Source organism: Pleurodeles waltl, chromosome 9, assembly GCF_031143425.1.
Source record: "Pleurodeles waltl isolate 20211129_DDA chromosome 9, aPleWal1.hap1.20221129, whole genome shotgun sequence".
NCBI classification, from domain to species: domain Eukaryota; kingdom Metazoa; phylum Chordata; class Amphibia; order Caudata; family Salamandridae; genus Pleurodeles; species Pleurodeles waltl.
The window spans coordinates 1,000,191,965-1,000,217,862 of NC_090448.1; the positions used below are offsets into that span (position 1 = coordinate 1,000,191,965).

Below are 25,898 nucleotides of genomic sequence, written 5' to 3' on the forward strand. Positions count from 1 at the left end.
AATGGTTTCCTCCTGCAGATTAAAATAGAAAAGAAAAAAATGTTCATTTTTGCACCTTGGGCTGCATATCTCCGTGTGGTATTGTACACCATATACAACTAGTCAAAGGAAATATAGCACTTGGTATTTCCACTAGTGTGGCTACCAGCCTCCGCCTGGAACATCTTTCCAGGCATACTACAGGGAATGCATGTGAATTCCAAAAGTAGTAAATTTACACTAGTTTATAGGAGTACCACTGAAAGCAGTATACTACTTATCTTTGTGAATCAGAACTTGTTTTTTTATAAAATGCATCTCATACAGAACCATTTCCTTAGTGATATGTGTAACATAAACTGTTTCAAAAATACAGATTTTCATGTGAATGTTGGCAACACAAAAAACATGGCAACCTTTCACGAAGTTTACCCAAAAAACTCTGCAACTCTATACACCTTCTGAAAACCTTACCTAGCACTCAATAAATACACCATATCCCTGTTTTGCTGGACTGTGCTTTCAGACATAAATATACTGCTATATTGCAACAAACACTGAAATCCATGCCTGTACCATCACTCCATTCTTTGTTCTCTCAAACATTTGCACTGCAAATACGTTTTTCAAACCGGTAGAGAACATTAATCCATTCCCTGGAATCGTAGCAAGTCACAGGGAATCCCTGCCCATTACAGGGACTTTCCACCCACCAATGGGAATCATAGACTACTGGGAACTCTTCGAAAGTGATTTATTTACAAAGAGCGATCATAGCTTTGTCAATAGTTCTAATATGTTTTGTTTTATCTTTTCAGATAATCCTGCTACTGAATTAATAGGATATTTTATTCTTCCTAATAGCAGCATGCATTAACATAGTCAGCGGCAAATCTGGACAACGTGGGAATCAGTAACAAACAAAAAAATAGAAATACTGCACTAACCCTCTCCGAATTTCAACTTGCCAAAAGAATGTGAGATGGAAGGCTCGGACTTTATCTATGCTGCCTGTCTTAGCATTGTAACACCCGTCGCCTGATGATGCAAATACAGGGAGTGCAGAATTATTAGGCAAATGAGTATTTTGACCACATCATCCTCTTTATGCATGTTGTCTTACTCCAAGCTGTATAGGCTCGAAAGCCTACTACCAATTATGCATATTAGGTGATGTGAATCTCTGTAATGAGAAGGGGTGTGGTCTAATGACATCAACACCCTATATCAGGTGTGCATAATTATTAGGCAACTTCCTTTCCTTTGGCAAAATGGGTCAAAAGAAGGACTTGACAGGCTCAGAAAAGTCAAAAATAGTGAGATATCTTGCAGAGGGATGCAGCACTCTTAAAATTGCAAAGCTTCTGAAGCGTGATCATCGAACAATCAAGCGTTTCATTCAAAATAGTCAACAGGGTCGCAAGAAGCGTGTGGAAAAACCAAGGCGCAAAATAACTGCCCATGAACTGAGAAAAGTCAAGCGTGCAGCTGCCACAATGCCACTTGCCACCAGTTTGGCCATATTTCAGAGCTGCAACATCACTGGAGTGCCCAAAAGCACAAGGTGTGCAATACTCAGAGACATGGCCAAGGTAAGAAAGGCTGAAAGACGACCACCACTGAACAAGACACACAAGCTGAAACGTCAAGACTGGGCCAATAAATATCTCAAGACTGATTTTTCTAAGGTTTTATGGACTGATGAAATGAGAGTGAGTCTTGATGGGCCAGATGGATGGGCCCGTGGCTGGATTGGTAAAGGGCAGAGAGCTCCAGTCCGACTCAGACGCCAGCAAGGTGGAGGTGGAGTACTGGTTTGGGCTGGTATCATCAAAGATGAGCTTGTGGGGCCTTTTTGAGTTGAGGATGGAGTCAAGCTCAACTCCCAGTCCTACTGCCAGTTCCTGGAAGACACCTTCTTCAAGCAGTGGTACAGGAAGAAGTCTGCATCCTTCAAGAAAAACATGATTTTCATGCAGGACAATGCTCCATCACACGCGTCCAAGTACTCCACAGCGTGGCTGGCAAGAAAGGGTATAAAAGAAGGAAATCTAATGACATGGCCTCCTTGTTCACCTGATCTGAACCCCATTGAGAACCTGTGGTCCATCATCAAATGTGAGATTTACAAGGAGGGAAAACAGTACACCTCTCTGAACAGTGTCTGGGAGGCTGTGGTTGCTGCTGCACGCAATGTTGATGGTGAACAGATCAAAACACTGACAGAATCCATGGATGGCAGGCTTTTGAGTGTCCTTGCAAAGAAAGGTGGCTATATTGGTCACTGATTTGTTTTTGTTTTGTTTTTGAATGTCAGAAATGTATATTTGTGAATGTTGAGAAGTTATATTGGTTTCACTGGTAATAATAAATAATTGAAATGGGTATATATTTTTTTTTGTTAAGTTGCCTAATAATTATGCACAGTAATAGTCACCTGCACACACAGATATCCCCCTAACATAGCTAAAACTAAAAACAAACTAAAAACTACTTCCAAAAATATTCAGCTTTGATATTAATGAGTTTTTTGGGTTCATTGAGAACATGGTTGTTGTTCAATAATAAAATTAATCCTCAAAAATACAACTTGCCTAATAATTCTGCACTCCCTGTACAGTGCTCTTAGCTGTCAACAATCACCAGACAACTGTATTTGAGCTTGCCTTCCCTGTTTTAAGTTTCATTTCCAGCGTCGGTGAAACATTCCAGTAAAACAAAACCCGAAAATGATGCCTCTGTCGTGTACTAATTGCCTTCTTGGTCTTGGCCAGATTCAACACCAACTTATGAGGTAGCAATTCAAAGAGAAGGCTGTGAATTAAGTACCACATGAGTTGCATAAACGTGCTTACAGTTCCGTTCAAAAACATTGAGCAAACAAAGACGCATTCCCCTCGTTTATTGCGCCCTGACAGGGCTCGAGATTGCAACGAAGCGCGCTGACGGAAGCAGGTTGATTGGGGTGCCCCGTGCCCTGGCAGCCCGAACGGTGCATGGACAGCTTTATTTCCGGTTGAAGAATGTTCTGGGCAGTTGGGCTAGCCGGGGGGCACTTGAATGCGCCCCCACAGCAGCAATCTTGTAGGTGCACGGTGCATGTATCATTCAGAAGCTGCAGAGTCCGGCCGGGCGCCGCGCGGGGGATGCAGGCTTGCTCCACTTACCTGACGCAGGGCGGAAAGCGACATCAGCGAGCGTGACAGGAGCACGCCGTCACCGCCGGCAGGGAGGGCGGCGCGGCCGGAACTCCGAACGCAGCGCTCGCGGGGGCTCCTCGAGGGGCAGGTCCGGCCGCGGACGGGTCTGCGCCGGTTCCCGTGCCGTCATTCCAACAACTACGTCACAACACCACCCACCCGGCGCTGCTCCGCTCGGTCTCCGAGCGCGGCCCCTGCCGCGGGAGGAGGGGGCGAGGCGCGGGGCGAGCAGCGCAATCAGCGCCGCTCGAGGGGATGGGGCTCCGCGCTCCCCACATGAGGGCGAGTTGTTTACACAAAAACCTGACACGATGATCTGAGGCAAACATTCACTCCGCCAGTGTCGGGGCCTGAGGGCCAGTCATCCCTGTGGTGAATCTTCGTGAAGCCGCCCGCCCAAAGCCAGTAACGTCACAAAATAAAGCCGCCCGGAGGTGTCACTGCGCGCCTCGCAGGTCCACGGGCGAACTTCGCATTTTTTGCTGGAAAGCAACGCGTCAGCTTGTCAACTTCGTGTACAGGAAAGGGGCAACTACACAACTTCCTGTTATGCTGTAGTATGTCGGGGCTCTGTAGAGCACAGTGGGATAGATGCCTCAGAATCTATGCCTTAATGCACGGGAAATGGGAGTGCTCGGTAATTCAAGGACTTCTGTTGCCTTAACCGGAAAATACTAGTGTTCGTTATTGTTACAATACACTACATCTTGTACAGCCACAACGCGAAATGCAACCTTGCTGCGATGCATGAGCGTACACACAAAGTCGCGCAACATACATGTCAGATGTTCTTGTCGAATGTTCCCGGAACTGAGCTACAGTGTTAAGACATGTTGATTTGCCTGACCACCACGAGTCATCAGTGTGCATCTAGAAAGGAAAATTACACCAATCCGGTGCTACGAACCATGAAAAATGCACAGGAAGGTAGCAACAATTTTTGTTCAATGAGTGAGTTGCGCACGAGTTCCTAACACACGCAGGGAATCGTTCCTAAAGTATTATATATTTCGTAATCTGAGACAAGTCTCTAAAGAAATTGTGCCTCAGAACTACAAAAGAGAGTTAAGTAACCATTGTTGCCGATAAGGTGTTTTCTGACTTGTTTACGTAGCAAGGTACAAATCCATTTACCAGTAATACTAATGTTTCAAGAGCGAGATACGCTGTCTTTTTGTGACCTGCATGACAGCCACTCTACAAGGGGCATCCGTCTTATGCAAATGGCGAGGGTGGCTCACAAGCACGTAGGGGAGGGGCACTCAGGCAAAAGACCACTACATAGGGCAGGACGGCCAAACAGCACACGAAGAAGGGTGCACAAATTACACAAGTGGGCAGGGTACTCAACGAACACTTAAGGCAATGAGGACATCAACGGGAATGTGCCAGGACACCAAATGGATATTCGGGGCTAAGTGATTTAAGGGGTTGGTTAAGCAGGGACATAAAGAGCTGTGTTGCCGTGAGCCACATAGGACCCCATCTCCAAGGGAAATATGGGGCAGAAAGACCAACTGGAACACAGGGCAAGGGGACAAAGTCGGACAAGTGGAAGCCTGTGCAGGCTTCCTATGGGGTCCACGTGGCTAGATGGTTACCGGGCACTAGGGCGGAGAAGCTAAATGGCATAAAAGGCAAGGGAGCAAAGGGAAACCCGGAGACAAAGTGAACAAAGGCAGCATGGAGTACTGGAATATTTATATTCTGTAACCGAGGCACTGCAATAATCTTGGCTGTCAATGTGGCTATAATTGTTTTATCCGCCTTATAAAGATGCTTTGGAACCTTTGATTTTGATTTGCACAGATAAGAACTGCCCACCAAACAATCCCAATCACGTGCAAATATTAGAAACGTTGTTGATAAACACCCATCAATTATCGCAGCAGTATTCACGAACCTAAAAACTAGATGCTAGAATTACCCTTAGAATGACTTCTTCATTAGGCATAGCCCTTGGGTTCACTCACATTGTCAGCGTAAGGGTGCTCCACCACCTAGTAAGAAGACAGAAACTATTTATAATCTGAACATTTCGTACAAGTTAACACATATGCAGATGTGTATCGTATGCAGCTGTGCATTGTATGCAGCCAGGATCCTGTGCCCTATGCAGATGCATGTGCATTCTCACCATTTCCTTATGGTAAAAAGGAGACGTGCAATATTTGGCACGAGGGTGACAGTGCATACATATTAGGGTCTACAAAGTCCTCTTTCTGTCCCTCAACTAATTCCTTAACTCTGCCAGCTGGCGCAGCTTCAGTGGATTTTTGCTTGAATTACAACCACAGTGCAAGACACCAAGGGTGATTTATACTTTTTTAGCGCCGTTTATATTTATATATTTTTTATATATTTATACTTTTTTAGCGTCATTTTCTGAAGCAAAAGCGGCGCAAACTTACAAAATATAATTTAATTTTGTAAGTTTGTGTAACGTTTGCGTCAAAAAATGACGCAAATGTGGCACTAAAAAAAGTATAAATCAGGCCCCAGGACTCTTAAAAACGAGCAGAACTACCATGCAGACTAGGCATTCTTCTGTAGGAAAAATCCATTGTGTGATGGATGATACTTTCTCCATGGAGAACAGTCTTTCCAAGTTAGGAGCTCACAATGACAGCCTATGAACTGAATCCTTCTTGAAATGACCAAGAAGAATTTTGCATAGTTCAATGAATAACTAAGTCAGAAGATGGTCTGAAGGACAAGAGCCAGACGAACAAGTTACTTACCTTCGGTAACGACTTTTCTGGTGGATACATTAGCTACCTGTGGATTCCTCACCTCATGAATACTCCCATGGCGCCAGCATTCGACGGAAATCTTCTTACTAGTCTCTGCACGTCGACGAGGACGTCACTGTCTCGCACGCGACGCCGTCTGACGTCATACAGGCAATAAGAGGTCCTCGACGACGTGCAGACGTCAGTACCAATCATTTTTTACGTGCATGAGAACAACCAGGCAATGCAATGAAAGAGCAAGGCAACATCCATTATATTGTAAAATACACCACATTGTATGAATAACTGTAAATCTTTTTATGTACATATATATATATATATATATATAAAACTCTCTCTTTTAAAATATATACACACACCAAGTATATACATAAAGATATATACACATATACACATATATATATATATAAATATATTATATATATACATCTATTGCACCCTCAAGGACCAAGAGGAGCGCACTCAAGGATTACTTGGCAAGACCATAAAGGCAACGGGGAGGCGTGTGGGACCGTGAGGAATCCACAGGTAGCTAATGTATCCACCAGAAAAGTCGTTACCGAAGGTAAGTAACTCGTTCTTCTGATGGATACAACTACCTGTGGATTCCTCACCTCACGAATAGAGTCCCAAAGCAGTACCACGCCCGGCGGTGGGTGCCTAAATGGTCAAACCAAGAAATCCTGCAGCACTGACCGTGCAAAATGGCCGTCCCTTCTAACCTCAGAATCTAAACAGTAATGTTTTGCAAAAGTGTGAAGGGACGACCAAGTTGCGGCCTTGCAGATGTCGACCACAGGAACACCTCTGGCTAAGGCCGAAGTGGCCGACTTAGCTCTGGTGGAATGAGCTCTAATGCCCTCAGGAGGATCCTTCTTTGCCAAAGAGTAACATATTTTAATGCAAAGAACAACCCACCTGGATAGTGTTCTCTTGTGGACTGCCTTTCCTCTCCTCTTGCCCACGTATCCAATAAACAGCTGATCCTCCAGCCTGAAATCCCTTGTTCTATCGATAAAGAAGCTCAACGCTCTCTTTGGGTCCAGACGGTGCAGTCTTTCTTCCTCTTTGGAAGGATGAGGCGGAGGATAGAACGTGGACAAAGTAATTGCCTGAGCCAAATGGAAGGGTGAAACAACCTTCGGGAGGAAAGCAGCCTTGGTCCTCAACACCACCTTATCCCCATAAAAAGTTGTATAAGGGGGTTTTACTGATAAGGCCTGCAACTCACTCACTCTCCTTGCTGATGTTCTAGCTATCAGGAAGACTGTTTTTAAAACCAAATACCTCAAGGGGCAAGAATGCATAGGTTCAAAAGGGGACCCCATAAGGAAAGTCAGGACTAAGGACAAATCCCATTGCGGCATAACGAATGGCTTTGGAGGATATTGATTTAGAAGACCTTTCAAGAATCTGATAACAATAGGGGATTTAAATAAAGATGGTTGGTCTGGAAGACATATGAAGGCTGACAAGGCCGATAAATAACCTTTAATGGTAGCCACTGCACAACCTTTTTGCGCCAGAGATAGAGCAAAAGACAAAACGTCCGATAGATGAGCATGTAAAGGATCAATCTGCCTCTCTCCACACCACGCAACAAATTTAGACCACCTATTAGCGTAGATAGATTTAGTGGAGTGTCGCCTGGCCGCTAATATAACATCCACTACCTCAGGCGGGAGAGAGAAGGAACTCAGGTTGCCTCGTTCAATCTCCAGGCATGTAGGTGCAGACTCTGGAGGTTGGGGTGTAGAACCTGCCCCTGCGACTGTGAGAGGAGGTCTGCCCTGAAAGGGAGACGGAGCGGCGGGCACGTTGAGAGTTGGAGAAGGTCGGAGTACCACACCCTCCTTGGCCAATCCGGAGCTATTAAGATTACTAGAGCCCGGTCTTGGCGAATCTTCCTCAATACTCGAGGAATCAAGGGTATGGGAGGAAACGCGTAAAGCAACTGGCCGCACCAGGTCATTTGAAACGCGTCCCCCAACGCTTCCTGCATCGGATACTGAAGGCTGCAGAACAACGGACAATGCGCGTTCTCTCGAGTGGCGAACAGATCTACCCGAGGAAACCCCCACTTCTGGAAGATTAAACGGACTTGATCTGGATGGAGACGCCACTCGTGGTCTGCCGAGAAGTGGCGACTGAGACTGTCCGCACGCACGTTCAAGACTCCGGCCAGATGGTTTGCTATCAAGCAAATCCGATGGTCCTTTGCCCAGGACCATAGTCGAAGAGCTTCTCTGCAGAGAAGGTACGACCCCACTCCTCCCTGCTTGTTTATGTACCACATCGTGGTAGTATTGTCCGTTAGGACCTGTACCGACTGACCACGAAGGGAAGGGAGGAAGGCCTTGAGAGCCAGACGTACAGCCCGTAACTCTAACAGATTGATGTGAAAAATCTGTTCCTCTGGAGACCAAAGACCTTTGATCTCCAGATCCCCCAGATGAGCTCCCCACCCTAGAGTGGAAGCATCCGTTATGACTGTTGTCACTGGTGGCGACTGCTGGAACGGCTTTCCTTGTGAAAGATTGTTGCTTGCAATCCACCACTTCAAATCCACAGCAGCATCTCTGGAGATCTTGACAGTACCCTCTAGATCCCCTCTGTGTTGAGACCACTGCCTTCGGAGGCACCACTGAAGAGCCCTCATGTGCCAGCGAGCATGCATGACCAACAGAATGCAGGAGGCAAAAAGACCGAGCAGACGAAGGACCTTGAGGACTGGAACTACCGCTCCATTTCGAAACATTGGAACCAAATCCTGAATATCTTGAATCCGCTGAGGCGGAGGAAAGGCCCGACCCAATGTTGTATCCAGTACTGCCCCTATGAACAGGAGGCGCTGAGAGGGCTCTAGGTGAGATTTGGGCTCGTTCACCGAAAAGCCCAGGTCGAACAACAACTGGGTTGTTGACCGCAGATGACGCAACACAAGCTCCGGGGACTTGGCTTTGATTAACCAATCGTCCAAGTAAGGGAATACTGCTATCCCCTTCCTTCTGAGCTCTGCCGCAACCACCGACATCACCTTCGTGAAGACTCGAGGTGCTGAAGTAAGACCAAACGGAAGGACCGCAAACTGGTAGTGTTGCGATCCCACCACAAACCGGAGATACTTCCTGTGTGACTTGAGTATCGGGATATGAAAGTAAGCATCCTGCAAGTCGACAGACACCATCCAGTCTTCCATGTTCAACGCCAAAAGCACCTGTGCTAGGGTCAGCATCTTGAACTTTTCCTGCTTGAGGAACCAATTCAAGATCCTCAGGTCCAGAATTGGTCTCAAACGACCATCCTTCTTGGGAATCAGGAAATACCTTGAGTAAACTCCTTGACCCCTTTCCTGCTCCGGGACCAACTCCACCGCGCCCTTTAAAAGGAGGACTTCTACCTCCTGTTCTAGCAACAGGAGGTGTTCTTGTGAACAATACGAAGGGCGGGGCGGGATGAGGGGCGGAAACTCCCGAAAGGGAAGGGTGTAGCCTTTTCCCACAACACTGAGAACCCAAGTGTCCGACGTAACAGTCTCCCATTTGGTGAGAAAATGCTGTAATCTTCCCCCTACAGGAGAGGAGTGAGTGGGAAATGGTGGAAGCCTAAGGCTGCTTCCCCTGCTGCACCCCGCCAGAGGATGAGGAAGAGGCAGAGTGCTGCTGAGAAGCTCCCCTGGTGCGGACCCTACCCCTCCCCCTAAAAGATCTATAGGGATGGGAAGAGGCAGGTTGCTGATATCTTCCCCGAAAGGAAGAGGAGGAAGAGCCACGCCCAAATCCACGAAACCTCCTGAAGAATCTGGAAGAGGCCGTGGAAGAAGGAGCTTGGAGTCCCAGCGACTTAGCCGTGGCCCTGCTCTCCTTAAACCGTTCCAAGGCCGAATCAGCCTTAGCCCCAAACAGTTTGTCCCCATCAAACGGGAGATCCAACAATGTGGACTGTACATCTGCCGAAAAGCCCGAGTTACGGAGCCAGGCCTGTCTCCTTTCCACCACAGTTGTGCCCATTGCTCTGGCTACCGAGTCGGTGGTATCCAGTCCCGTCTGGATAATTTGGGTCGCAGCAGCCTGGGCATCAGAGACAAGATCCAAAAGACCCTGGGGAAGCTCTGTAAACGAAGAGGAGATGTCATCCATCAGAGCATGAATATACCTCCCCAGGATACAGGTTGCATTGGTGGCTTTTAAAGCCAGACTGCAGGACGAAAAAATCTTCTTCGACTGCGCCTCCAGCTTTTTTGAATCTCTGTCCCCCGGCACCGTCGGAAAAGAACCCGGCGCTGACTTGGACGAACAGGAGGCCTGCACAACCAAGCTCTCCGGCGTAGGGTGCCTAGATAGGAAACCAGGATCAGTTGGAGCCGTCCGATACCTCCTGGCCACGGCTCTGTGAACTGCTGGGGAAGATGCCGGCTTCTTCCACACCTCTAAAACCGGATCCAGCAGAGCGTCATTAAAAGGTAATAGAGGCTGCGCCGCGGCTGAGGCCGGATGCAACACCTCTGTCAAAAGGTTTTGTTTCGCCTCCACCACCGGCAAAGGCAGGTCCAAAAAACTAGCTGCCTTCCGTACCACTGTATGAAAGGAAGCAGCTTCCTCGGTATATTCCCCCGGGGACGAAAGGTCCCACTCAGGGGAAGTGTCCAGCCCACTGGCCGACTCCAGTCCACGCAGCCCATCACCCGAGTCCTCTAGGGCTCGTTGGTACTCCTGCTCCTCTAGTACCCGGAGAGCACGCCTCCTTGAATGCAGTCGTTGCTCAATCCGCGGAGTCGACAATACCTCCGCCGAAGTCGGAGATCGGCGCCGATCTTCCGAAGCCACCGACGCCGCATCCGGCTCCACAGGTAACTTCGGCGCCGACTGAAGAGCAGATGAAACGGATGGACCCACCGGAGTCACAGGCCGAAATCTCGACGTCGACGGGATGGAAATCCCTGGGGCCAATCCCTCCGAAGCCATCGGAGCGGCCACCGGCGCCGACACTGGCGCCGAGCCCACGTTCCCAAACGGGAGAAAGGGCATAAAGGGTGCCGGCCGAAGAGGCGCAGGATCACCCAAAGAAAAGGCCAAAGGCCCAGCCGGAGCACCCCCTGGAGCCATCTGTTGGAAGATGGAATACATCGCATTCAAGAATGCGGAACTATCGGCTCCAGGGGTGGGAAAAGCCGGATACTGGGGTGCCTGACTCGGAGGCGACCCCGACGCCGGCCTCGGCGTCTGCGCCGGAGAAAACACTTGAGGCTCCAATACCTCAATCACCGACGCCTGTCCAGGTGAAGTTGGAGACGCCGGAGAGAGCAACGGCGTCGAAGGATGCGGCGTCACCGTGGGGCTGACCTCCCATGTCCTCCGGCGCCGATCCGGAGACCTGGAACGAGCCTCCCTTGAATGACGCCGAGATTCTCTACGGCGCCGGGAGTCTCGATGACGCCGATGTCTTGGAGAAGACTTTTTCTTGTGATGCTTCTCCTTTGACTTGGCCATAAACAGCTTCGCCTCGCGTTCTTTAAGGGCCTTCGGATTCATGTGCTGACACGAATCACAAGTCGAGACGTCGTGGTCGGAGCTCAAACACCAAAGGCAATCGGAATGAGGATCCGTCACCGACATCTTGCCTCCACACTCACGACAAGGCTTAAATCCAGACTTTCTCTGCGACATTATTTCCACAGAGAAAGAGTACGCAGCAAGATATACACTGTAACCGCAAGAGTAACAGTTGCTCCCTCGAAGATAACCGTTTCGAATGCACGGAAAAAAGGGAACTGACGTCTGCACGTCGTCGAGGACCTCTTATTGCCTGTATGACGTCAGACGGCGTCGCATGCGAGACAGTGACGTCCTCGTCGACGTGCAGAGACTAGTAAGAAGATTTCCGTCGAATGCTGGCGCCATGGGAGTATTCATGAGGTGAGGAATCCACAGGTAGTTGTATCCATCAGAATGGGTGTGGCAGTCATCCGCGATGAAGAGCATACTAGGTAACCACCCAGGTAAGAATAGCAGTGGACTTTTTGGAGCCACAGAAAGAAGCCACCTGAGCCAAGATTATTATGACGGGGGGCTTGCAGACCAGAAGGCAGTGTTTTGTGTTAGTGAGACAGCACTAAGGGATCAAAAATAAAATAGAAGGCCCAGGGCTAAAGTCAGTACTTTGAACTTTTAGAGGCAGGAACTCGTTGAGGTCAGCCAGATTAATGATAGGACAGCAGCTTATCCCCCTTAATTTTAACAATAAAGGGAATCGTATATATGCGCTTTTTCTGAGAGCAAGATGGGCTCTGTTTCTTCTAAAATCAAGAGACTCCTGCCCTCCTGCAGACCATCCTATAATTCCTAATGAAGAAGAGATAGATAAAGGTGTTGGGAAAGCTACAGAGCACAGTTGTTCCACACCATCAACTTTACCCATGCATCAGCGCTGATTGCAGGTTTGGGTTTAATGATGAAAGTCGAGACAAAGATTGCCCCTGGAGTGGAGTAAACATCCTGAGATGAAGATGGAGGAGCCCTGGGGAAGTGAATGGGACTTAAGCTGTTTTTGAGGCCTGGCTCTGAAGTGCATCCTCTTGGAGTAGGGGGTCAAGTCAAAGGAAATAGTGGTGACTAACGCAGATTTATGGCAAAAGGTCTCGGCCTTGAAGGTTTTATAAGCCTCTGCCAGTTGGAAAGAGGACTAGGGTTTATTGGGTACTACTTGTATATCCCACATCCATTATACTTTGTCTATTTTTAGAACAGAAAGACATGATGGGAGGAGGGATAAAAAAACTTTTTTAATTTCAGTGGTGGGCCAATGACTTTCTACTGAACCTCTAACAAAGACTTCAACCATGCGTGCTGAAGCATCAAAGGTGTATTTTCACTGCACTGGCAGCCATACTAATGAGGTCCGACAGGACTTAAGCAGTTTTTGCATAGCCACTTCTTTGTCTAGGTTGAACATAAGCCTATACTCCTTCGGAGCACAGCGTATGAGCGGGGCAGTGGTGGCAGACAAACTTGTGCCACAAATGTAGCTCACCATGCTTGTGTTTGGCTTCCTTAGTGAGACACATTCCCACTAGCAGTGGCCCAGCATTTACTAAAGCACTTCCATTTACCTTCTTCTTCTATATTAAAACATATACAATTATCATATAAACCTTTATCAGAAATAAACTTTTGGCATTAGAGTATAATGCTCAAAACACCCTAACAAAAATATAATTTGGGACGAAAGGAAAAAGGGAGTCAGGAGTAAAGATGGAGAGGACAAATGACGTAGTAATGCTGTCATGGGACGTGGAGTAAAAAAGGAAAATGGTTGACTGCAATTTCGGTAGCAAAATACAGCATTAATTAGAGTTGAGTGAGGTCCATAGGTCTCTGGGCCCCAGTGCCACTGCACCTGTTGCTCCATTGATAACTAGGCCTCAGGAGAGAAGGCTGATGGGGTAGAAAAAGAGAAGCAAAGGGAATTCAACACACAAAAGGAAGAAATACAAGGTCACAAATAAATAAAAGAAAGAAGGGAAAGAAAGAACAAGAAAATGGAAACACAACTAAGAAAAGAAATAGAGCAAATGTGTGAGACAAAAGAAAGGAAGAAAGCTAGCAAACTAAATCAAAAGAGGAAAAAAGAATGAAAGAAGTGTGGAACAAAAAAGAGAAAAATGAACATTAGAGAAAAAAAGAGAGATGATGAGAGAAATAAGCAACTAAAGAACCAGGGCAAGTATGTACTGACACATTTCCCACCGACATAGAATAGGAAAACCACTTTGACACTCTGGGTCCCGACAAATAACTTGTGGTTTCACATACAGATGGGAAAAAGAAGTATTTATAGTAAAATGTGAATTGACAGATAAAGATATGAAAAACATCAGAGAAAGGAAGTAAGAAAGATCTAAAAAAAAAAAAAGTGATATGACGCATATCCAGTCAAAGGAAACGGCAAATAAAAAAAACAATGAAAGAATGGAAGGAAGAGAAAAAATAGTGAAAGAATGAACGCCTGATGAAGAAAAAGAGGAACAAAACCAGGAAAGAACCACGTTTTTGAAAGTTTGAAAGCGGAGGTAGCAAGAGAAAAAGGGAAATAAAAAAGGGAGAGGAGTAGAAATAAACAGTTGAAAGAAAGAGCAAAACAGTTAATGTGTGGATTTTAAGAGCTGGAAAGAGAAAACTAGGGGAGAAAGAAAACATTGAGAGTTAACAGAGCAAAGGAAAGAATGGAGCGAGATAGGTAAAACAGACCCTCCCAAATAAAGATGGCAGCTAAGAATATATTTAATTGGCTCCCGTGTCCTCAAACAGAAGTCAGAGTGTGGAGCATCAGGGGGCACTATAGAACAGCTGGAGGGGCATAAAAGTTGTATTTGAACCCCAATACAGCAATATGGGGGCATTTTAGATCATGATTGGGGGTCTAGACAGAGCAGTGTCCTAGCCCAGTGCTGGAATAACAGAAATGCAGGGGTTGAGCAAAGAGAAACGGAGCGCCATGTAATTCCTGGTATTGGAATAATGGGGCGTTGCAGGTTAGGGTTGAGGTGCACTGACAGAGTTGTATATGGGCTGCAGTACTAGAATAGTAATGGCACACAAGGTCAGAAGTGAGGTATGTTAATGGAGCAATGTATGGAATCTAGTATTGGTGTGCCAGTGTTGACCAAGTGTTAGCCTGTAGGTGCCTTGGCGAAGCTGCTAGCAGGGCCCAGTATGGGAGTGGCATTGCCTCTGAACAACAGAAGCGAGGAGTCCTGGAGGGCATGTGTGAGCCTTAGTACTGAGAAGAAATGTGCACTGAATGTTAGAATTGATGGACTCTGGAGGAGCTGGGGTGGTTCCCATCAACAGTGGCGTTGGATGTTACACTTGAGGTGCACTGGCTGAGCTGTGTATTCCTGTTTTGGGTCAAGTATTGGCTTGCAGTGAGACTGAATATTAGAATTGAGCTGCTCTAATGGAACTTTATGTGAGCAGGGTCCCAGTATAGGAAAGGAAGTTACCTCGCTGGGGTAGAACTGAGGTGCACTGATGGAGCTGCGCCAGAGGTCTCAGTACTGAAGCAGCAGAGTGTACTGACTGTAAGAACTGAGGTGCTCTGGCAGACAGCGTGTGTGGGGTTCCTGGCACGGCTGAGGGCTTGGAGTGTGTGAACTGAGGTGCACCGATGGAGCTGTGCCAGAGGTCCCAGTACTGGAGCAGCAGAGTGTACTGACTGCAAGAACTGAGGTGCTCTGGCAGATAGTGTGTGTGGGGTTCCTGGCACGGTTGAGGGCTTGGAGTGTGAGAACTGTGGTGCACTGACTGAGCTGCGCCTGCGGTCCCAGTACTAGAGCAGCAGTGTGTACTGTACTCTAACTACGTCTGGGTGTATTGTACTGGGAGAAAACTAGGCGCTCTGGGTAGCGAGGTGAATATCAACGAAGAATGTCGAATCTTGAAATGGTGCACTCTTGAAAGACCACACCCAAAAGGTCTTGATAGATGCTAAAAGCATAATAAGGGGGTGCACCACTTGATCCATCAGGTGAAATACAATAAATATATACAAAGTCCAATATAATCAAAAAAGTAATGATGCCAAATGTCTGTTGGTTTCTTCCAAAGAGTTTTTAATTAGCACTGGTTCGTAAGAGAAAGCAGCCAACGCGTTTCGCCCTATACATGGGCTTCTTCAGGGCTGTAAAGTAACATACGACCATACAAAAAGTAAGATAACATAGTTGTAATGTATAGAAAAACAAGAAGGAACATATTAATGTATAAAACAATATTTTACAGAAACCAAATTACAAGAACACAATACACTTTGTGACTGTAGTGAAATTACAAAAAAGTTACAAAAAACAAAGAAAAACAATTAAGGTCGATATCAAATCGTATTTTATACACAGAACCAGCAAGAAAAAGGGGTGAGAGAGCATCCCAAGCAATATATATACATATATCTCTTGTGAGAAAGATGTGCACCGAAATAGAAAAGTGAATAAAGTAAGCTTCAAAGCCCATACAATTGTAATATACATATTAGAAGCAACGTGATAGATGTTAATATAGTTCCTTCCCTTAAAGTCACAAAATGACACAAGTTAGTTCAAATCATGAAGTGAAGCAATACATTTTTGAAAAAAGGGGAGTCAAGGAAAGCACATACCAATATTCCGATTCGGATACAAGTCGGGCTCGTAACGGGCATGTGAACGCGAATGCCGAAAGGTTCTGAAGAACCAAAAAGACTGAAAACAGGGGGGGAATACTTAGTACTATATACAACGAGTGCAGTAGGTATAAAGAATCAAATATTCTATGCTGTGAATAAAATATGCAGTGTGTACGCGATTGTCCCAAAGAGAAGTGAAAATAGCGGTACTGTAAAGACCGCAATAGTCATTTAATAGGCTGTTTCAGCCTTACCTGAATTATGAGGATCCGCGATTTAGCGAAATCGGTATAGCCATAAAAATCCGAAATTAGAGAGAGTGCGTGTCCCAAACAAGGTGGACGGGTCCAATAATATATGGCCAGTCACCAACAGTGTACGGGAGTATAAAAAATTGTGCGACGAAAAGTATCCGGTATTTGTAGTCCCGTCGTCGGCTGAAAATAGCATCGACACAAAAAAACGGACTGTACAAAAGAAACAGTCCATGTTCAAAGCGGTCATTCATGGCAGCCATATTGGAAATATGGAACAACAAGTATAAAGGGACTATACAAGTCCAATATAACGCAAAGTTATAATTAATAGGAGTGAAGAGGTAAGAAGATGGCTTATGAATATCGCAAACATTATATTAAACGGTAATAGTATATAAATGTCAGATGTATATGGTCCCGCCGTTGGCTCAAAATGACATCAACACAAAGAACGGACTCTACAGAAAAACACGTCATTATTCCAATCGGTCATTCATGGCAGCCATATTAGGAAAATAAAGCAATAAGTATAGAGGGACAATACACGCCCAATATAACGCAAAATTCTAATTGGTGAAAGTGAAAAAAGGTATTAAAAAAGAACTAAGGAATATCACAAAAATTGTATTAAAACATGATAATAAATATAATAATAAGATGATCCAGAGAAGAGATAGAGGTAAGGATAGAAGTGCATGGGGGGAAGGGGAACAATCAATGTGAATCGTTAGTAAACCCAAGTGAGGGAGATATACCTAATCATATAAGGTATAAGCAAAATTAATCATTGAAGAATATGATTGAACCTTGATTTGAGAAATTCTGGACTGGCTATCAATTTGGATGCGGCTGCTAAAGTATAAATAATAAGCTATATCATCTTTTGAAGAATATGATTGAACTTTGATTAGAGAAATCTGGACTTGGACTTTGGATCATAGCAATCTTGGAACAACAGATCAATTAATTCTAATATTTGGATTTGGAAAGTGATACTGTAATTGGGGATTATGTTGGAAATAATCCTATTAATTTTCAGAAATATATGACAAAACATTGCCTATGTATACTGACTCATGAGTACTATTATTTTTCATGTTATAATGAGTGCCTCTTGTACTTTATATCAGCAGTGTGTACTGATTGCAAGAACTGAGGTGCTCTGATAGACAGCATTTGTGGGGTTCCTGGAACGGGCACGGCTGAGGGCTTGGATTTTGTGAATTGAGATGCTCTGATGGAGCTGTGCCAGAGGTTCCAGTCCTAGAGCAGCAGAGTGTACAAACTGTAGGAACTGAGGTGCTCTTTCAGACAGCGTGTGTAGGGTTCCTGGTACAGCTGAGGGCTTGGAGTGTGTGAACTGAGGTGCACTGATGGAGCTGCGAGTGGGATCCCAGTATGGAGCAGAAGTGGGCACTGTCTCTAAGGATTGTGGAGCCCTGGTAGAGCTTGGTGCCTAAACTATAAGCAATTACAAGTTATCCTCCACCCTTGCTCTCAGTACACAGGCAGGCACACTTGGTAAAGAAAATCCAAGCCAGGGAAGGGCAGGAGCCAGGCAGCTGAGAGAGGGTGCAGAGAGCCCACAAAGACCAAATGTGACCAAGATAACAGCCTTGTTTACAGCTAATCTCAGAGGAAGAATGTTCTTCAAATGAAAAGGGAGGCTTCCCTGGACATGAGCAGGAAACAAAGTAAAAGAAAAAAGTCCCCAACAGACTGGATAAACAGGACAAAGTGTAATTACACAGTAGATGGTCTCTGCTCCCACACAGAAGAAGGTAGGACAAAGAGGCATGACTGACCACTAGCAAGCAAGGATTTTTAAATGACACTGAAACTAGCTGGAAGCCCACAGAAGAAGTATACTTAAAAGTATACAAAAGGTCATATGCTTACGCTCAACCTAAAAAAAGTTGCTTTATTCAAAAGTAATCACAGACATCATGGTCTGCTTGAAGACCTAAATATTGTGCTTTGCACACAAGCACTGCACATTCATTAGTCTTTAGAGTGGGCTTATGAATGAGAAATTCAGCATGTAAGTCTGCAAGCTTATGTGCATGTCTCAGTGACCAGAGAGTGTTACGTGTTTTTCAATTGTCACATTTGAGAGGTTCCTGGAATACCAGGCAAAATCAGGCAGATATTGATGCCAAAGCTCAGATTAAATGAGAATGAATGTATTTAAGAATGTCACCTGAGCACCGACCGAGCACCTAGAAACACAACATTCTCCTAGCAAGATAATGATTACCCCGACAGGTCACATTAAAATCCTCTATCTTTCTATTCCAAGGGGAAAAAAAGGAAAAAAAGTATTTTATATCTCTCTCTCTCTCTCCCTCTCTCTCTATATATATATACACACACACACACACACAAATGGTTCCTTAATGTGCCGTTAGATACGATTTGAATGTCTGAAACATAACTTGTGATTACGCACATTGCCTTGCAGTGTACATATTTAACCCTTTTCTGAAAGCTATGTAGCTCGCTCCTTGAGCTGTTTATTTATTCCCTCACCAAATCCCTGTAACCACTGTGTTTGTCCCCACTATCGCTGTGCTGCTATTCAGCAAGGAAAATACTAATTTTGTGATACTCGACGACTATCTTTCACAGTCAAGCACAAACGAATTCTCAAAACGTGGCGAAGCAGAAAAGAAATTCTAAGTTTCCAAACACAGTGAAGCACAAAGGAATACACAACTTTCTAAAACAATGGCAGGTACAAAGCAAGACACAACTCTTCACTATTGAGAGCAAAACAATACAAACGTTTCTAAAAATGTTAACCAAAACATAATACACAAGTCTAAATAAAAACTTCAAGCACAAAAAATATAAAATTCTCCAAACACTGTCAAGCACAAAAGTAATATATACAGTCCATAGCTGGGCCTGACATACCATCACCGCAATATATTTCAATGGAATTTCTATAGCACCGTGCAGACGAAAAAGTTTGCTAAAATATTTTCGACTGCATTTTGTTACAGGGATCACTCTAAGGTATAAAAATATATTTTGGCGTGCGGGGTACATTCCTGAATCACTGCCTCTATTTCGTTCTCATATTTCCAACTTCTAGGCTTATTTCGTTATCCCCTTTTTTTCAACTTCTGTATTAACCTCGTTTGTTCAGCCCATTACAGTTAGATAAAACTGTGAGATACACTTCTATTTACTAACACTTGTTTGTATCTTCTATATATTTACTTGATTTAACATCATTAACTGTTTTTTTTAAGAATCCAAATATGCAGTGAAGTGAAAATAGCAGCTGATCAGCTGATAATCTATTAATTGCTTTTTTTTTTTACATATGAGACCAAAACTTTGATTAAAGAACTGTCTGTTTTGTTTAAGGGATATTCAAAAATCCTATGTCGCTTTGCTATAGTTAGGAACTCAAGAACCCCACTTTCATCCCACAACACTTTACATTCTTCTAATTTTCACAAACTTGCCTGGGCAGATTTTAAAAAATAGACTTTATCCAAATGTGTTAAAATAAAGCTTAGCTTCCACATTTATACAAATAACACCAAACGTCAGATATGAACTACCTGTCTAACATTTGTTGAGAGACACTGTAACAGAAGAATATTTCCACATTTGTATCCAATAAATCTGACAGTCAAGAAGAGCACATAATTCCTTATTGGTTTACACAATTTCCCTTGGATACGATGGAATTCTTAATATGCCAAATGACAAGAAAACATACTATTCTTCAAAGAGAATTAATTCTTTTGGGGAAAAAGTAACTCAAATGTTGACTATAGTCTTCGTCAAGTATCGAATTTGGTGCTGGCAAGTAGCATTTTGAAACCTTAAAATCTGCCCCAAAATACGGAATAGTTTGCAGGTGTCTGAATTCCTAGATCTAGAACCTACTGAAAACAGCATCATACGATTTCCAGTTCTTGCCTTCTCACAGGGGAGCTACCATGGGTTATGATGGGATTACGGTGGAAGGGGGCGTTACTTATGGCCATGCGTACATAAATTTGACTAGAGTACAAAAATGTCTCAACACAAAGTATTTTGAAGGTATTGTCTGGCACTACCTGACCACCTTACCTGACTGGCTCTGCCCCCTGGCCAGGCTTGGCCCCATGGGACCCTGCATCAGTCTGCTGCTTCGGACAGAGGTACCTCAGCCTCCTGACTCCTTCTACTGCCTGCTTTACTTTTCTGCCTCTTTGCCTCTGCCAACCTTTTGCCTCTCAGTGGGTGCCTCTGCTCTTTTCACTCTCTTTGCTCTTCACTTGATCTCTCACTTTAGCTCTTTTTTGTTGCCACTTTTTCTGTTTCTTTGCACGCTGCTCTTTGCGCTTTTTCTCACTCTTTACTTTTTGCTGCCACTTTTGCTGCTTTTCTGCTCATTTCCCCCCCTTTCTCTCAGTCTCTCCACTCGCCTGATTTGATTTTCTCTTTGCCACTTTTGACTGTTTCTCACCTCCTGCCCTTGTTTTTGCTTTCTCATACTGCCCCATTTCCCGATTTTTCTCTTTTGCTCCTTTTTGCTCTGTATCACCTCCACAGCCTACTCCTGCCTTGGTGCTCTGCACTCTCACCTGCTCCTTTCCAAAGCCACCTCTCGCCACATGTTCCAGTCCTGCCTACCGTCCCCAGGATCTCTTCTACCACCCCAGTCCTTCTTAATGGTGGTCGCAGCATAGATGCACAGTGGACACACGTTACTGGTGCACCGCTGGTGTGCCAAAGGTACGTCCATCTGCTTTCATCCACGTCTAGCTCAAGGACCCCTGGTCTACCACCCTCCCAGCATAGCTCAAGACCCTACCTCGCCACAGCCCTCCATACCCTGAAACCCAGACGCTTCTCACTGCAGTGCTACCAAGGTGAATTCTCCTGCACCGCCTGCCACTTCTCCTGCACCCCTCACCAAACGCCCTTCCCTCCGCTACACTCAGTGACTCAGATACACACAACACCCACTGCACACTTGCCTGCGTCCTGTTGAACACTCACTTGCTCACCAAAAATACCACTGAAATCTGGGACCTCCTACATGGCCTCTCTCCGGAGCTACTTTTCCCCATTGAGACCTGGCTAAAACCCACCTCATCCCCAGACATCACGAGAGCCATCCTCCCAGGCTACAAGATCACAAGGCTGGACAGAACTAGCAAACACTGAGGAGGAATCCAATCATCTATAAAGAATACATCCGATACTACCTCACCTCGGCCAACTCCTGCTATCTACCGGAACACCTAGCATTCAAGCACACCGTCTCCCACAACACCGTCCTGGAAGGCGCCCTGCTCTATTGGCCACCTGGACCTAGAAACAACTTTGGGAACACAATCACAGACACCATTGCCTCCTGCATGCTCAGCTCTAGCAGTTTCATTATCCTCAGCAACCTCAAATTCCACCTAGTGGACCTCATCGACCAGAACACCACCAACCTCCTAGAAAACCTGAACTCACTCACTTTTGCCAAAAAATGAAGAACTCTCTCCATGCACACCATAGGCCTTGGGCGAGACCTACTTTCACTAACTTCACCAACATCACAGTGGACAAGCTCGCCACTCTGACCGGGGTCGACCATCCCCTCTTTCGCTCTGACATACACTTTAGCTACCAACAAAGAACTGCAACAACCAAAACCAACCGTCGCAAATGGAATGCAATCTCTGAGGAAATCTGGGCCACAGAACTTCTCAACCACAGTCCAATGCACCAAGAGAACCTAACCTGATCCATTGACAACTTCAACTACTGGATCACCTTATGCATAGATGTCCTGTCTCCACTCAAAACCAAGACTACTGCGAGGACCAGACCTCAAGCAAATTGGTACACAGGGGAGCTATAGCTCACTAAACATCAATGCACACAGCTGGAGCACTCCTCAAGACTCACCGACAATGACAGTAACCAACAGACTTAAAAATTAGCCCTTGTAAACTACCACGAGCAACTCAAAGCCCCCAAGCACTCAGTTCTGACCAAGTGGATTAACAACAGCACCAATAACTCTAAGGGAATCACCTTCCTAGTGAAGGAATACACCACTTTAGTGGCCAGCTCAACCACCATCACCATCTCTCTGGAGCTGTGCTCTCAACTTGCCCTTCACTTTTGCAACAAGATAAACACAATCTTGCACCCTAGTCAGACCTCTCCATTCTGGTAGCCCTCCATCATGAAGACAACACAACCGAAGCAGCCCTGATCTGCTGGCCCACCATCACCTACACAGAAGCCACTGCCACCATGTGCTCCATTCATTCAGGAGCTTCTGTGGATCCTTGTCTGCTTTTTGCCTTCTCCAGAAGTCTTAAACCCATCTGCACCACCCTCAACCAATGCTAAATGACCCCCTCAGTACTGTTACCTTTTTGGACACCTGGGTATACACCACCATCCTGCCGCCACTGAAAAAACTTACACAGCAGATCCAAATTCAACAACTAACTACAGATCCATCTCCCTGCTATCCTACTCAGCAAAAGTATTAAAGAAACTCACCAAAAAGAGACTAGACTTTAATGACAAACAATTCATGGACCAATCCCAGTCAGGATTTAGACTAAGTTGACATCTGTATGTCAGAAGTCTCCTGGATAAAATCAAACTGCCTGAAGCTCAACTCGAACTACACAGAGGTGGTACTGTTCAGAAGGCACACCACACTTTGGTCCTCAGCCTAGTGGCCACTGGAACTGGGACCAGTACCTGACAACCAAATGTCTATGTCCAGCAAGGTCAACTCAATCACCTTCTCTTACTTCCACACCCTCAGGAAGATGTTCAGATGGCTTCCTCGCAACACTTGTTGAACTACCACCCAAGACCTGAATACCAACAAGCTAGACTACGGAAACGTACTCTACATCAGAATCTCCACCTAACTCACCAAGAGGCTCTAGATCATTTACAACGCAGCAGCAAAACTCACACTCAACCTCCCACTTACACCCACATATACACTCACGCCATGGACCTCCACTGGCTCCCCATCCACAAGCACACCTAGTTTAATCTATTTACTCACACATATAAAGCACTGCACAACCTAGGTCCCACCTATTTGAACAACCACATCAGCTTTCTCACCCCTACCAGACACCTCAGATCTACCAGCTGTCTGCTCAGCTCTGTCCCACTCATCTGAAGAGCCAGAGCTGACGGCCATGCCTTCTCGCACCTAGCTCCTAAAGCCTGGAACAAAGCTCCCCTCCACATTAGAGCTGCCAGCTCACTCCTAGAATTCCCAGAACAAACTGAAAACGTGATTGTCCAATAGTCCCCAGCCAGGGACATTACCCCCCTTCTCTAAGAGCCAAGATACCCAGCCAGGTGATATGCGTACTCTGCAAGTAAACATAACTCGGTAACACAGTACATGTGCAGGGTAGTAACTGCCTTTTGACATGTAAGCTCTCCCAAAAATGCACTGCCTGTGCTGCCTCGAGATGGGAATGGCAGCATGCTCATCTGCTGCATGGAAAACTGAACTAATGGACGTTTGTGGTGTGACACTATGCAGTGAGGTCAATGACTGGACGCTACTTGATATGCAATAAACACTACTATCCAAGTACTAACACATCCTAGGAGCTCTGACAACGCACCCCTTCTTTAACCTTCGCCAGGCAGCTATCTCAGCAATAAAACATTCACTGTGCTGTCATGATGCACCTCTATTCTGATTCGGACATGCACCATTATAACAGTTCTGAAACATTAGAGTATGTCAGCAGTTGGCCTTTCTCCTGACTTGCAAGAGTGCACTGGTTTTCAAAAAATGACATACGCAGTGAGCTACCACAAAGCACCTCTTTCGTGACTTGCAGTACACGTATTTATATCTCAATATTTGCTCACCCAGCCCTCTCACTACATCTCCATCCCAAGTACTGAGGCGTCCTTCCAGTATTGAGGTATCTTCACAGCTCTCACAATGCACCAATACACTACTTGGCACCACACATTACTGGTCAAGTACTGAAACGCACACAGCCTCGTATTTCTGCTCTGTTTTACAGTATGCAATGGTACTGGCTCTCCCACCGAGCTCTCATAAAGCACATGGGTCTGGCTTATACTGGGACCAGATATCTAAGCGCTGTCACACACAACACTCTTAAAAACGTTTTTGGCTCAATGAATGTCCACTAGGTGATGAAGCAAGTGCATCCTTCTGGTGAGGTAGCTATGAAGGCCACCGCTTTGACTGCAGAGGTCTATGCAACCCGCAGAAACTCATGTTTGAATATCTCGCTAGTACCTTGGAGGTGAGTAACAATGGCACTTGCTAGTGTCCACCTCAAGGTAATTCTGTGTACGCATGATACTCATATTTCCTATTTCATGTGTGAACCCAAGTTTTTATATTAAACCATGGTACACAATTTGCTTAACTGACTTTTGCATCTAAGTATTTGTTATTTATAGAGCGTATTAGAACGGAAAGGCACCAGGGCCTGGAAATCAGCGAACTCAGGGAAACAGCACCACCTGAACCAAAATCAATCAACAAAAAAAGGTAAGTCCATGGCAGAGGCTATTTTGCAAAGAGACACGTTTTAACTTGCTTGCGAAAAGGCAGGTGCATACTCAGATACCTAATATAAACAGGAAGGGAGTTCCATAACCTTGCTGCCGCTACCGTGAAGGCAAGTTCACCCCATCTTGCTTTCCTACATTGTGCCACCATCAGCTTTATTCGGCCCGCTGATCTCAAAGTCCTCGTGGGTGTGTACCAGTTCAGGGCCATCTTAAGATATTGAAACCCCTTATTTACAGGAAGCCAATGCATCTCAAGGCATACCTAGCCAAGCAATGTCTGGGAAGTCCCAGGACCAGGTGTGCGGCCATTTTCTGGATAATATGGAGCTTATTTAATTTAAGTTGGAAGTGAGAAAGCTTCTGTGTGCTGTGTGAAAAATTATGTTTTAAATCAACTGGTAATTTAGCTCCGGTAAAATATGCCTAGTATACAGGTAACATGCATCCATTCCAAGAGGGTATATTAGGAGTTTTAGTGCCTCCTGCACAAATCTGTTTGGGACCTTTTATTTAGAGTTTATATCTACAATAAGATAATGTAGTGATTAAATGCACCTACTGCAGCAATATGTGAAACCAGCTGGCCACTATTCCCAATAAAGATAAAATAGCTAAAAACACCAAAGATTTATGTGTGTACCCCTAAACTGCAAGTTTCAATCCGAGTAAGAAAACTCAGGGGGTAAATGTGAGAGAAAGAGAGAAAACAAACTTCGAGTATAGTAGAGGTCTGTTTTTACCATCACTTTATTTATATGGAACATGAAATATGAATCCTTCAGGTAAAGAGCTTGAAACTCCACCATATTATAGGACCCGGCATTACCGCACCATCACACACTTTGTGCCCCGAATGAGAAATAACTCTGGGAATCCGTATTTGCACGCTAATTTCCTACATTTTTCACTCACTCCGACGACTTTTCCCTGCACATATTTCACTTGCTTTTCACTGGCAAAATGTGTTTGAATGAAAACCTACAGATAAG

General features: G+C 45.2%; 1 protein-coding gene across 4 annotated transcripts in view; it reads right to left on the reverse strand.

Annotated features, from left to right (window-relative positions):
• The window catches only part of BAHD1 (bromo adjacent homology domain containing 1), a 486,847-nt gene that overhangs the window by 256,943 nt on the left and 204,006 nt on the right, over positions 1-25,898 (reverse strand). Inside the window, exon 1 of one of the 4 annotated variants that reach the window (XM_069208583.1) lies at positions 3,147-3,645. The exons of the other annotated variants lie outside the window; for them this stretch is intronic. The gene's annotated coding sequence lies outside the window, so the exon portion shown is untranslated. Of the gene's footprint in view, positions 1-3,146; positions 3,646-25,898 lie in introns of those variants that run through there. 4 annotated transcript variants of the gene reach the window in all.